This window comes from Bufo bufo, chromosome 3, assembly GCF_905171765.1.
Source record: "Bufo bufo chromosome 3, aBufBuf1.1, whole genome shotgun sequence".
Lineage (NCBI taxonomy): Eukaryota > Metazoa > Chordata > Amphibia > Anura > Bufonidae > Bufo > Bufo bufo.
Window position 1 is genome coordinate 503,002,681 of NC_053391.1, and position 14,878 is coordinate 503,017,558.

The window sequence follows — 14,878 nt, forward strand, 5'->3', positions numbered from 1 at the left end:
CGATTATTTGCGCTCAACACTATTCTCTTAAAGTGGAGACCAGGAGTTACCTCCACATCGGGAGTATGATTTCCCCATCAACCTTATTCCCAGAGCTAGGTTGCCCGAGTCTCGGTTGTATAATCTTTCTGAACCCGAAAGAGTAGCCATGCGAGAATATATCACCGAGTGTTTGGCTAAAGCTCATATTCCAAATCCCCAGTGGATGTAGGGTTCTTCTTTGTTAAGAAAAAGGACAGAACTCTTAGGCCCCTTTCACACAGGCGAGTATTCCGCGCGGATGCGATGCGTGAGTTGAACGCATTGCACCCACACTGAATACCGACCCATTCATTTCTATGGGGCTGTTCACATGAGCGATGATTTTCACGCATCACTTGTGCGTTGTGTGAAAATTGCAGCATGCCCCATAGAAGTGAATGGGGTTGCGTGAAAATCGCAAGCATCCGCAAGCAAGTGCGGATGCGGTGCGATTTTCACGCATGGTTGCTAGGAGACGATCGGGATGGAGACCCGATCATTACTATTTTCCCTTATAACATGGTTATAAGGGAAAATAATAGCATTCTGAATATAGAATGCATAGTAAAATAGCACTGGAGGGGTTAAAAAATTAATAAAAAATAATTTAACCTTAGTCCAGTTGATCGTGATGCCCGGCATCTCCTTCTGTCTCCTTTACTGAACAGGACCTGTGGTGAGCATTCATTACAGGTCAAGGACCTGTGGTGATGTCACTCCGGTCATCACATGATCCATCATCATGGTAAAAGATCATGTGATGACCGGAGTGATGTCACCACAGGTCCTTGACCTGTAATGAATGCTCACCACAGGTCCTGTTCAGTAAAGGAAACAGAAGGAGATGCCGGGCATCGCGATCAACTGGACTAAGGTGAGTTAAATTATATATTTATTTTTTTTAACCCCTCTAGCGCTATTTTACTTTGCATTCTGTATTCAGAATGCTATTATTTTCCCTTATAACCATGTTATAAGGGGAAATAATACAATCTACAGAACATCGATCCCAAGCCCGAACTTCTGTGAAGAAGTTCGGGTTTGGGTACCAAACATGCGCAATTTTGCTTACGCAAGTGCAAAACGCATTACAATGTTTTGCACTCGCGCACCCGCACATTTTCCCACAACGCCCGTGTGAAAGAGGCCTTAGGTCATGTTTAGACTTCCGTGAGCTTAATCACATTACTGTCTGTGATCCTTATCCTCTTCCTTTGATCCCAGATTTGTTCAATCAGATTGTCAGTGCCAAGGTGTTCTCTAAATTGGATTTGAGGGGGGCATATAATCTGGTAAGAATCAAGGAGGGGCACGAATGAAAGACGGCCTTTAATACCCCTGAAGGTTATTTTGAGAATTTGGTCATGCATTTTGGGTTGACCAATGCTCGTGCTGTTTTAACATTTCATCAATGACATCTTTCATCATCTGGTGGGCAGATTTGTGGTGGTGTATCTGGATGATATTTAAATTTATTCCCCCGACACGGAGAGAAAAGGGAGAATAATTTGTATGCTAAGATGGAGAAGTGTGTATTTGCAGTTTCGGAAGTGCAATTCCTGGGTTACCTACTCTCATCTTTGGGTTTTCGCATGGATCCAGAAAAAGTCTTTGCTATGTTTGACTGGGATTGACCTGAAAATCTGAAAGCGCTCATGCGATTTTTGGGGTTCACCAACTACTACCAAAAATTTATCTTGAATTACTCGACTGTTGTTAAACCATTAACAGATCTGACTAAGAAAATTGCGGATTTCTCAGTCTGGTCTGATGAGGCATTACATGCCTTTTCAGCGGTGAAGGAGTGTTTTGCTTCTGCTCCTATACTGGTGCAACCTGATGTGTCACAGCCATTGATTGTGGAAGTTGATGCATCTGAGATAGGGGTTGTAGCAGTCTTGTCGCAGGGTCCTTCTCCTAGCAAATGGTGCCCATGTGCTTTTTTTCTCTAAAAAACTCTCTACTGCTGAAAGAAATTATGATGCAGGTAATAGAGAGTTGCTGGCCGTTAAGTTGGCTTTTGAGGAATGGCAGCATTGGTTGGAAGGAGCGATTCATCCCATTACGGTAATTACTGATCACAAAAATCTGGCTTATCTGGAGTCAGCTAAACGTCTGAACTCAAGGCAGGCCAGATGGTAGTTGTTTTTTACCAGATTTAATTTTGTTTTCACCTATCGCCCTGGGGTTAAGAACATCAAAGCGGATGCTTTGTTGCGTAGCTTTCCCGGGGGGGGGGGGGATTCGGAGGATCCTGGCCCGATATTAGCTGATGGGGTGGTTGTATCCGCCCTTTTCCTGAACTTGAGGCAGAGGTGTCGGAGGCCCAGGAAGATGCACCTGATTCTTTTCCTCCGGGGAAGTTGCTTGTTCATTTGAAACTACGGCACAAGGTGTTTCAAGAACATCACAGTACTGTTCTTAAGGGACACCCTGGGACCAGATCCACGGATTATCTCATTTCCCGGAGATTCTGGTGGCCAGCACTTTATCACAGATTTTCCTAAGTCCTCAGGGAAAACTGTGATTCTGGTGGTTGTTGATCGCTTCAGCAAGATGTTGCACTTTATAGCATTATCAGGTCTACCTAATGCTAAAATTCTCGCACAAGTGTTTGTCGATAACATCGTGAAACTACACGGTATTACCTCTGAAGTGGTGTCTGATATGGGGACTCAGTTTGTTTCCAGATTCTGGAAGGCATTCTGTACTTGCCTAGGGGTCCAATTGTCCTTCTCTTTGGCTATTCATCCTCAGTCGAAAGAACAGACTAAGCGCACTATCAAGAATCTGGAGACTTATTTGAGATGTTTTGTCTCAGAGAATCAGGAGGAGTGGTCTTCATTTTTGTCGTTGGCTAAGTTTGCCATAAATAACCCTAGCAGGAGTCCACTGATAAGTCGCCGTTTTTCGGAGCATATGGGTTCCAACCGCAGTTCGGCACATTTTCTGGTACTGAGACTTCTGGTATACCAAAAGAGGAAATATTTTCCTCTTCGTTGTCATCTATTTGGAAGAAAATTCAAAACAATAAAAAAAAAAAAGGGAAATAATTATAAACGTATGGCTGACAAGAGACCTATGAGTGGTTCAGACCTGAGAGCAGGTGATTCTGTGTGGCTGTCCACAAGAAATCAACCCACCTGCTCCCTCTCTACTTCCCGTAACCCTTAGCACTTGTTGGCTCTTTTGCCTTCACTCTGCGGTCCAGCTCACCCCAAACCATCTCGATTGGCTTCAGGTCCGGTGACTGTGGAGGCCAGGTCATCTGGCGCAGCACCCCATCACTCTCTTTCATGGTCAAATAGCCCTTACTTTCAAAGTTTTCCCAATTTTTCGGCTGACTGACTGACCTTCATTTTTTAAAGTAATGATGGCCACTCGTTTTTCTTTACTTAGTTGATTTTTTCTTGCTATAATACAAATTCTAACAGTCTATTCAGTAGGACTATCAGCTGTGTATCCACCTGACTTCTCCTCAACGCAACTGATGGTCCCAACCCCATTTATAAGGCAAGAAATCCCACTTATTAAACCTGACAGGGCACACCTGTGAAGTGAAAACCATGTCAGGGGACTACCTCTTGAAGCTCATCAAGAGAATGCCAAGAGTGTGCAAAGCAGTAATCAAAGCAAAAGGTGGCTACTTTGAAGAACCTAGAATATGACATATTTTCAGTTGTTTCACACTTGCTTGTTATGTATATAATTCCACATGTGTTAATTCATAGTTTTGATGCCTTCAGTGTGAATCTACAATTTTTATAGAAAATAAAGAAAACTCTTTGAATGAGAAGGTGTGTCCAAATTTTTGGTCTGTACTGTATTTCTATTTCCCTCCCATTATATTCCAGGGGGGGTATAAGTCTTTTGCTTTTCATAATGTTGTCCCTATCCCGAGCATTTAACATTTTGGCCAGGATTGCTCTTGGAGGGCTCCCCACAGGTGGCTGTTTAGTTGGTATCCGGTGGGCCCTCTCCACCGAAAACCCTATAATCAATCTAGGGTCTCTGTTAGCCATTGTTGGATAAACCCTGTCGGATCTTCTTTTTTGGACCCTTCAGGGAACCCAACCAGGCGTATGTTTGGTCTGCGGGATCTGTCCTCCATTTCAGTAACTCTTTCCTGTAATAAGCTCTATTCGGTTTCTATCACCCCCAAACTATTCTTTATCCCATCCATTTCTCGCTTTAATTCTTTTGTGACCACCTGAAGATCTTTCACTCTCTCACGTACTTTGTTCATCTCGTCTTTAATTAGGGACAGATCAGTTTGAATTGTGGAGATTTTAGCAGACAGGTCTCCCAATGCTTGGTTTGATATTTGGACCGCATTCAGGATATCTGTTAGCTTCTTATCCACTATATCTATCCTTTCCTCTGTTACTACATGTTTATCGCTGCTTCAGCTGATGTTGAAATCCTGAGGCCTTAGAACCATAGATTTAAAGAGAAAAAAATGACTTGCTCTACTGTGGGTACTTCTTTTCTGTTTGTGTTTCGTATCAGGCACCTTCGCGGTTAACAATTAAGCAGAGCACAAGAATTCCCCTGGCAGGGGGGGAGCTCAAGATAGGGGCTATAGTAAATTTCTGCGAGACCTGGACTGGGGCATCTCTAGAGATATCCCTTAGGAGGCGGCAGAGGTAATAGCCCTGGGGAGCTCTGGGGGAGGGGGGCTACAAAATATTTCTGCTGGGGCATATGGATAGGAGGCGGCAGATGGAGTAGCCCCAGGGGTCTATGGTAAATTTTTGCAGGACCTGGACTTGGGCATCTTACGAGATCTCTCCCTTAGTAGTCAGCAGGTGGATTAGTCCCAGATGGCAGACCAGACGTGAGAGACAGGAAATATATATATATATATATATAAAAATTCTGCACAGGGTTGTTTTTGACTTGTTTGTGATTGAGTGGTAAAGCTCATTGATTGTATGTCTTCCCTGAGAGGAAGGACTGTCAAGGAGTTGAGTCCGGTTGTGGTCCTCAGGAAGTGTCATTTCTGTCTGTCTGTCTGTGTACCCTGGAAGGTACTGTGTCTCTGTTACATGGTGAATATACGGCCCTGCAGATGGTGGCTGAGGTGTATGAAGGGAGACAGTGGGGGCCGCAGCTGTGAGTGTGTATGAAGGGAGACAGTGGGGGCCGTAGCTGTGAGGGGAATGACGTCACGATATTGGAATGTGTGATAGCGAGTACAATGTCTGCAATACTAACAAGGCAATGTGTGTGAGGTACTGAGTGTTAATAAGTTCAAAGACTTGTGTGTGTTAATGTATGGAAAATGTTTCTTTATGTCCGTCTGTTTCTATCTCTGTTCTACATTGAATGTTATGTCCGTTTGGACCAGGAATGTGACCTTGTGTGTTGCCAAATAGAAAACTGACTAGAAGAGAAAGGTCACACAGCCAAGTTTACTGTGACCGAAATCACCTCTACTGATGAGGCCAAATAAGAGTTAAATCGAGAATGAAAAAAAGAATCATCACAGAGATATAGGAAGGTGTGACATTATCACAAAGTTTCTCAAAGGAGTGAACACAGGACATTCGGCCTTGAATTTACTGCATTCTATTCTAGATATTTTTAAAAACAATGCAAGCATCAGCATGAAAATAATTAAGTATAAGAAATTAGGCTGGACAAAAATGTATGATGAACAGACAAGTAATTATTTTTTACATGCCGCTGATACTACCGTCTAAGATGGCACTAAGAGACCCTAACACACCCCCAGCAGCCATCTTAGCTAAGGTAACTTCTTCACCAGCGGCCATCTTAACTAATCCAATTTCCGGCCTGGCTGCCATTTTAACTCCTGCAACTTCCGGCCTCCCCAGCGGCCATCTTAACTGAGGGGACCTGTCCGGCAGCCATCTTAGTTACTGGTATTTTTCCTAACACGGCTACAAAGACAAAAAAATACACATATTAGCACCATAAATAATACTGAACTCAGTAAGTGAAGCATACACATATACCTACAATTAGGAATTACTGGTAGTATTGTTTAATTGTTTAATTAGATGAAATGCCTTAACTTATATGTTTTTGTTTCATTTGCTAGGATTAAGTCAGCACTTGGAGGCAACGTCATCTCAATTCATAACAGGTTGTTGTGGTTGGTGCAGATATCCAGGACTCCAGGTCAAGTGAAGTACTCGGCCCTGGGGGTCCTGCCCATCTGATAGAATCACAAAAGGAGGGGATTAGTGAGGAAAGTGTATAGAGGAGGTGTAGAGAGACAGAGAAAGTCGGGTTATGAATGTTATCATGATAATGTTATGCCACCTCCCAAACAGAGAAAGGAAAAAGTAAGTCTGCCACCTTATAATGGTCCTGGGGGATGGACCTGCAGAGTCTGCGGGACCCAGAATCCAGATTGGAGAGAGTGTTGTGCTGTGTGTGGTACTCCTCGTCCACACCACATGAGAGGATTGTATTCTTTGTTGACCGTGCACGGATCACTGTCCGTCCCCACAGACACCCATGTTTTTAGGGATGGATGGGAAGGCAGTGAGGATAACACAAAGAAAAGTTGGACCAAGATTAGGAGACAGGCAATGCAGTATCGGCTGTGCCCTTAAACATTTTGGAAGATTCAAGTCCGGTCCCAATGATATCCCTCACTCTGGGTGATAAAGAAGTAGTCCCATTTTTGATTGATAATGAAGCAGCCATGACAGTTGTGCACAGCAAACATGTCCTCCCCTCTCTTAATCTCCACTGACACCAGTCCTTGGGTAGAAGTGGATGGGAAAGTAGTAGCCTCCCCTTTTAACAGAACCCATCCGTATTAGATTTGCCCTTACCCAAGAAGTGCTTGCCCGGTTGATGGTCAGTCATAACGCCCCCCTGTTGCCTCCTGGGTGCAGACTTGCTTGCAAAAGTACATGCCAGCATCTCATACCAGGAGGATTGCGCTGTGAAGCTCACAGGTGCCCTTAATGACCAGGAACTTTGTTTGCTGGCCATTAGTGATAAAACTCCATGGTCCATGTTTGTGTTAGTACTCCCGCAGAAAGAGAAGGAAGCCCTGCTTGCTGGACCCATGGATGTTGGCAAGCTCCCAGTTCCTCCTGTGGAAGTGGAGATGAAATATGGTGCCCCACTTCCCAGGAAGATGCAGTATCTCTTGAGTATGGCACAGTCAGATAGGTACGTGACCTAAGTGCTGTCAATGAAGCCACAGTTTGTAACAGCCCCATTGTTCCCAGTACACACACCTTGTTGGCTCAGGTTAACCCTACCCACTCCACTGTGATTGATTTGGCAAATGTTTTCTTTTCAGTACTACTACATTCAGACAGTTGGTATTTGCCGCAGGGAGCCCAGAACTCGCCCAGTATGTTACAGTGGCGTCGCCAGGGGGGGGCCAGAGGGGGCCACGGCCCCCCCTTCATCAAGCTGTGCCCCCCCAACTAAAATGTCCCCCATTCATTTTGGTACTAGTGTTGGTCTGTGCTGCCTGCTGCGCACTGTGTAGGCACTCCTACCGGACATCTAAGTTCACACATCTCAGTCTGAGTCTCGGTGCCCGGGTGCCGTACGTACTACAGTTGCGGTCTCACTATCTTCTAGTCTCTCTCTCCACCCACTGCCGCCGCGTCCTCAGCCCCGCCCCCAGCCCCTCCCCTAGCCCCGCCCCCAACCCCATACCAGTTGAGTCAGACTCAGTGTCAGACAGTGCTATGCATAAATCAACTCTCCTGCTCCTCCTCCTAGGCACAATACCTCACTGTGAGCAGCCCGCCCACTGCCTGTAGTCTAATTTGCTTAAGCCAGCCAGGGCCAGACGAGACTAGAGACTGACTGAGACAGACGAAACAGTGTGTGGCCCTACCAGACAGACAGACAGACAGACTGGACTGAGACTGACCTAGTGGTGACGGTGTGTAGCAAGCAGGACACTCAGGTTAACTTAATAATATAAGGTACTACAACTTACAAGTAGTGACTGAGTGGACTGGTTAAGTCTCTTTCTATTCTAAGGCTACTTTCACACTTGCGGCAGTGTGATCCGGCGGGTAGTTCCGTCGTCGGAACTGCCCGCCGGATCCGCCGATCTGCTGCTGACTGAAAGCATTTGTGAGACGGATCCGGATGCTGATCCGTCTCACAAATGCATTGCAAGGACGGATCCGTCTCTCCGCTTGTCATGGGGACAGACGGATCCGTCTTGTAAATTTTTTCAAATCTTTACCGGTCTGCGCAAGGACGGATCCAGCATTCCGGTATTCTGAATGCCGGATCCGACACTAATACATTCCTATGGGAAAAATGCCGGATCCGGCGTTCAGGCAAGTCTTCTGTTTTTTTCGCCGGAGAGAAAACCGTAGCATGCTGCGGTTTTCTCTTTTGCCTGATCAGTCAAAACGACTGAACTGAAGACATCCTGATGCATCCTGAACGTATTACTCTCCATTCAGAATGCATGGGGATATGCCTGATCAATTCTTTTCCGGTATAGAGCCCCTGTGACGGAACTCAGCGCCAGAAAAGAAAAACGCTAGTGGGAAAGTACCCTAACTAGAGAGATTAGATCTGAGCTGGCTGGCGGCTGCCCCTTAATCTTCCTGAGTTAAAAGTTAAATGGGTTCTGCACTTTCATTTAACTGATGATCTATACTCTGGATAGATCATCAGCTTCTGATCGGTGGGGGTCCCGGGTCAGACACCCGGGACCCACGCTGATCAGCTGCTTGAGAAGGCACCAGCGCTCCAGTAGCACCGCGGCCTTCTCACTGTTTACCGCCGGCCCAGTTATGTCACGAGTTACGACTAGTATCAATTAGCGTGGGCGCGGCTAAGCTCCATCCAAGTGAACAGAGCTTAGCCGCGCTCAGGCTAGTTGATACTAGTCGTGATGTCAGTCAGTGGGCCCGCAGTAAACAGTGAGAAGGCCGCGGCGCTGCTGGAGCTGCCTTCTCAAACAGCTGATCGGCGGTGGTCCTGGGTGTCGGACCCCCGCCTATTAGAAGCTGATGATCTATCCAGAGGATAGATCATCAATTAAATGAAAGTGCAGAACCCCTTTAAAGTTAATGTCAGTGCAGCCTGGATGATTACAGTGTTTACTACTTTACCATTTAGAGAAATCATGTTCAAATGTGAGCGGTGGGAGGGGGATCTGTGGTCTGTGGATGTCATGAGTCATTACACTGTTATAGGGGGGAGGGATCTGTGGATGATACTCTTATAATGTTATAGGGAGGGGGATCGGGGGTCTGTGGATGTCATGACACTGTTACGGGGGGGGGGGGAATCTGTAGATGACACTGTTATAGGGACGGGGATCTGTAGATGACTCGATTATGGGGGGGGGGGGAATCTGTGCCACTCTGTGGATGACACTGTTAGGCTCCATTCAGACATCCGTAACAGCGGCAATGTGGGTCCGCATTTTTTTTCGAGAACGGAATTGCGGACCCGCACGTCGTGCTGCCCTATAGAAATGAATGGGTCCGCAATTCCGTTATGCAAATTTCGGATGTGTGAATGGGGCCTTATAGGGAGAGGGATCCCGGTATGACACTGATATGGGGTGGATCTGTGGATGACACATATAGCATAAGATGCTATAAACGGTATGTCATCCACCGATCCCCCTCCATAAGTGTCATCCACAGATCCCCCTCCATAAGTGTCATCCACAGATCCCCCTCCATAAGTGTCATCCACAGATCCCCCTCCATAAGTGTCATCCACAGATCCCCCTCCATAAGTGTCATCCACAGATCCCCCTCCATAAGTGTCATCCACAGATCCCCCTCCATAAGTGTCATCCACAGATCCCCCTCCATAAGTGTCATTCACAGATCCCCCTCCATAAGTGTCATCCACAGATCCCCCTCCATAAGTTTCATCCACAGATCCCCCTCCATAAGTGTCATCCACAGATCCCCCTCCATAAGTGTCATCCACAGATCCCCCTCCATAAGTGTCATCCACAGATCCCCCTCCATAAGTGTCATCCACAGATCCCCCTCCATAAGTGTCATCCACAGATCCCCCTCCATAAGTGTCATCCACAGATCCCCCTCCATAAGTGTCATCCACAGATCCCCCTCCATAAGTGTCTTCCACAGATCCCCCTCCATAAGTGTCATCCACAGATCCCCCTCCATAAGTGTCATCCACAGATCCCCCTCCATAAGTGTCATCCACAGATCCCCCTCCATAAGTGTCATCCACAGATCCCCCTCCATAAGGGTCATCCACAGATCCCCCTCCATAAGTGTCATCCACAGATCCCCCTCCATAAGGGTCATCCACAGATCCCCCTCCATAAGGGTCATCCACAGATCCCCCTCCATAAGGGTCATCCACAGATCCCCCTCCATAAGGGTCATCCACAGATCCCCCTCCATAAATGTCATCCACAGATCCTAATGATCTGATGCTCTCAGAATTACTTAATGCTAGGAGCTTCGGGTACTTATGCACATGCACTTGGCTAGCAGCTACTGGCGCTTTCCTGAATTCAGCCGTATAACTGCCCTCTGTAAACTACAACTCCCGTTGGCTGTCCACTCCAGGCATGCTGGGAGTTGTAGTTTTCCAATATCTGGAGCTCCACAGTTTGGAGACCACTGCTCTATAAGCTAAAGCAGCAGATGGAGGTCTAACCACTGTGGCCCCCACCAATCCTGAGAATGGGACATAATTGTGCCTGGAGTGAATGGTGGGGACTGCACCTGTGTGTCCACCACTCCATCCATTCCCTATGCATGTCTACATTCTCAGGATCGGCAGGGGTTCCAGCAGTCAGACTCCCACCTATCTGCTTGTTATCCCCTATACTGTGGATATATATAACTTAATGAGATGGGGGAAAAAAATTGCAGTGGGAGGTTATTGTTTTATTCATTATTTTATAGGAATGCACTAAATATCTTTTTTTAATACTGAGTACAAGTACTTCAGGTGCTCGCCGATAGCGATACTATCGGGTCATGCCATGTGACAAAGAGAAGGGGACTTGACACAGCCGGTAGATGCTGGAATTGGAGTAATTCCAGCATGCCCAGGCAGCTAGGACATGTTGAAATCTGAGTGATTGTTTTTTTTTTTCCCTATTGCGGTTTTAGGTATTGGGTAAAATATCGCAGCATTTTTAAGCGTACTTGTGTAAATGTATCGTTGTTATAGCTGCCCCCCCCTACTTTTGTCCTGGCCCCCAGTGTGCCCCCCCAAAATTTGAAAGCTAGAGACGCCACTGAGTATGTATACTGCAGCCATGTCACTCCTGTTCTTTTTTAGCTGATCATGGCTGCAATGTAAAAAAGGAAAATAAAACTAAGCTTCAGTTTTGCTGCATTACTGTTACCTTCCTGGGGTGAAACATCTCACCTCTAAATGTAAGAAGGCTGTGGAGGACATTTTGGGGCCTTTTTCCTTATTGCAGACCTTGGATACGCAAGTTTGATGCAGTCTCTTTATGATTGTTTATCTTTTAGTCCCTTTCACTTTATAAATGAGGTGGTAGATACCTTTATGCCATAAACCTGGCAATATAGTGCTCCCCGCACTGGGCCTATCACATATTACATTTATATTGTATTGTATAGAAGTAAATGGCCATGCCTCAGCTGTCCTCATCCAATTGCATGGCCAGCAAAAACGCCCTGTGGCATATTATTCAGCCAGACTTGACCCCATGGACAGAGATGCCCCTAACTGCATCAGAGCTGTAGCAGTTGTACAAGCCAATCTTTGAGATATTCCTGAACCACAAAAGTAACAGTACTTGATCCTCATGAAAGTACAACCCAAATCTCTTTTTGTTGACCGTCATTTGAGAAAGCAGTGTTCCATTTTGTTGCCTAACAATGTTACTGTCCAAAGGTGTAATACTTTAAATCCAGCCACCCTGTTGCCTCTGGAGCAAGGGGGGAGGGAAGAAAGTTAGGGCACTTAAAAAACTTTTCTTTCAGAGGAAGAGGTTCATGACTGTTTGCAGATGATGTCAAGAGAGGCAGTGGGATTTGACCAGATGGTAAATAAGCCATTAGATAATCCAGATCATGTGCTCTTTGTGGATGGATCGAGGTATGGCCAGGATTGCAGGTACTACACAGGTTGGGCAGTGGTGACTAAACATGACACTAAAAAAGCAAAGTCCTTACCACCACAAATGAAGGGCTCTGGAGATGGCTTGCAGATACGCAGAGGAAAAAAGCAGCCAACATTTACGCTGATTCCAGGTATAGCCCATGATTATGGGCCCATTTGGAAAGCCAGAGACTTCCTGACCGGTTCAGGTAAACCCATCAAAATGGAGAAGCAGTCATGTCGCCAACTTGAGTGGCGGTGATAAAAACAAAGGTCACTGTAAAACAGACTCAGAGGAGGCTAAGGGAAAAGCCAAGGCAGATCAGGCGGCAACAATGGCTGCCAAATTGCCTAGGCAGACCCCTGCCTTAGTGTACACAGCTCAGGTCCCTTAAATAACTCTTCCTGTCTCTGTGGAAGTTCTTATGACCTTACATAACCAGATGGGGAAGGAGGGAAGGGACTAGTGGTTGTAAAAAAGGGGGGAAAGCAAATGAGGAAGGCCTAATACAGATCCAAGGGAAACTCTGCCTTCCCAGGTCCCTCTAATCCTCAATCGCACAGGCAACCAATGGGGTGATTCACCAGTCAAAAAAACTGCTTTGTGTGATTTAGTACCTGGTATGCCCCAGGGTTTAGCACTGTAGCAGCCAGATATACTCAAGGATGTATGATTTGTGCCCAGAACAACATCGGCAAGGTGGTTCAGGTACCCCAGAAACACATATCTTGCCCTTTGTATCTGTTTCAACGCTTGCAGACTACATTCAACTACCCAAGGTGGGCATGTATGAGTATGTATTGGTGTGTGATGACTTGTTTTCAGGATGGCCAGAAGCATACCCGGTAGAAGATTGTGGCCGAAGTTGTATGCAGGTATGAGTTACCTGAGACCATTGAAAGTGACATAGGTGTTCACTTCACAAGTGAAGTGATGCAGCAGATGATGATGAAGATTTTGGGAGTAGAACAGGCCTTACATGTTTCATACCATCCACAAAGCAGCGGTAGGGTATGAAAAAATTAACTGAACGGGACACTAAAGTTAAAGATTCAAAAAGCCATGAACAGAGTGCCTGCTGGTAGCCCTCTTTTCAGTAAGGTATACCCCTAACTGTAAGTCAGGCCTTAGTCCCTATAAGGTCCTTTTTGGGTCAGCCCCTAGGACAGGATTGTATTTCCCACAGCATCTCCAGATGCAGCATGATTGTCTGACAGATTATGTGATCAGTTTGCACAAGCATTGGACTAAAATACACTCTTGAGTTTTTGCTTCACTTCTAGATCTTGATAAAGTACCATTAACCCACCCACTAGTGTATGTAGATTGGGTGGTGGTAAAAAAAACACTTTATAAAAGTCCTCAAACCCTGTTTTTATGGTCCATTCCAAGTGCTGACCACAAGCACATCAGTGAAGTTCAAAGGAAAGCCTAATTGGATCTACGCCAGTCATTGCAAGAAAATGTTGAGTCTTGTGTGCTGTTGTTCCCCCTTGTGTGACTGCTGATCCTGGCTCAAAGAATATGGATTTCAAATGAGATAGTAAAAATAGGTTTCTGAGCTGTGAAAAAGTTGTTTAAAAAGAAGAAAAAAGCTGTTACAGTCCGATACTTCCAGCCCAGTGACCCATGGATAGTATTGCCCAAAGATTGATTCCCAGTATTAATAGTTTTTATGTTCACAATAATCGAGAAGCCACCACTCAACATTGCCCCATATATTCTGTATTAGGGATAGGTTAGAATCTGAGATCCCATTGTATAAGTCCATTACGAGGGAGTCTATCATATAGGGATAGGTTGTCTCCAAAGTGGTGAAACAACCAACAGGTACAATGGGACAGATTGTAGAACCCACTTAGATTAGGAACAGCGTTAGGCCAATTGAAATGGCTTCAAAGGGGGGACTGATAGAGCTGTGGATATCATTCTTGATTAACTAAGATGGCCCCGTTATCCTCCAGCTCTCAGCTAATGCCTTATTCACTTAAGTTCCAAGAGGACCCTCCTCCGTGATGTGTCATATATAACACAATGTGCAGATGCCAAGTGTTATATATTTTCTTATTTTGGTATTCTAGCCAATGTAACAATGCCACGAGCCTCAGGGGGGATGCCCCTTCTGATGTACATATATACTGCTTAACTTCCTCTAATAAATAAGAAACTGCTTTGACCCTTGCCTGGTGTCAGTGTGGGTTCTTCTATGCATGTAAAATCATAGGACCAGAACAATTTGGAGCAGTAAAGCAAATGTAATTAGCCCTGATTGAGGGCATCTTCAACAATAAAAATTAAACTGGATGAGCACAGTGGGCTTTTATCGCTGAAGGCTTGAACCACCACGTATCAAGTGTATCTATATATTGTATCTAGTTGGACAGTATACATTTTTCCAATCATTTATTAATTGTAATACGGCACACTTAGTGATTGTGATATCATGTGAACAGTGTAATGTCCAATATTTGCGCTGCACTAAGGGAACTCTTAGTAAGAGGATCTTCGAACATGTTAATGATATTGTGAATCTGGGACCCAGGAACCTTTCTGCTACTTCTAAATATTTTTTCAAGAAACACGTTATGGACATTATATACTTAAAGGTATATCAATATGAAAGGATAATTAAACCACCCTAGAAGGGAGGCAAGCAATTTGGACCATTCAGTTGGAAACATAACCTGATTCATCATGTCAGTACAGTACAGCAAACCTGCTATCAGATAGTAACTGACTGCATCACAAATCACTATGATGCAGTTAGTTCGGGTCATGGAAGCCTTATTGGTCCGAGAGATG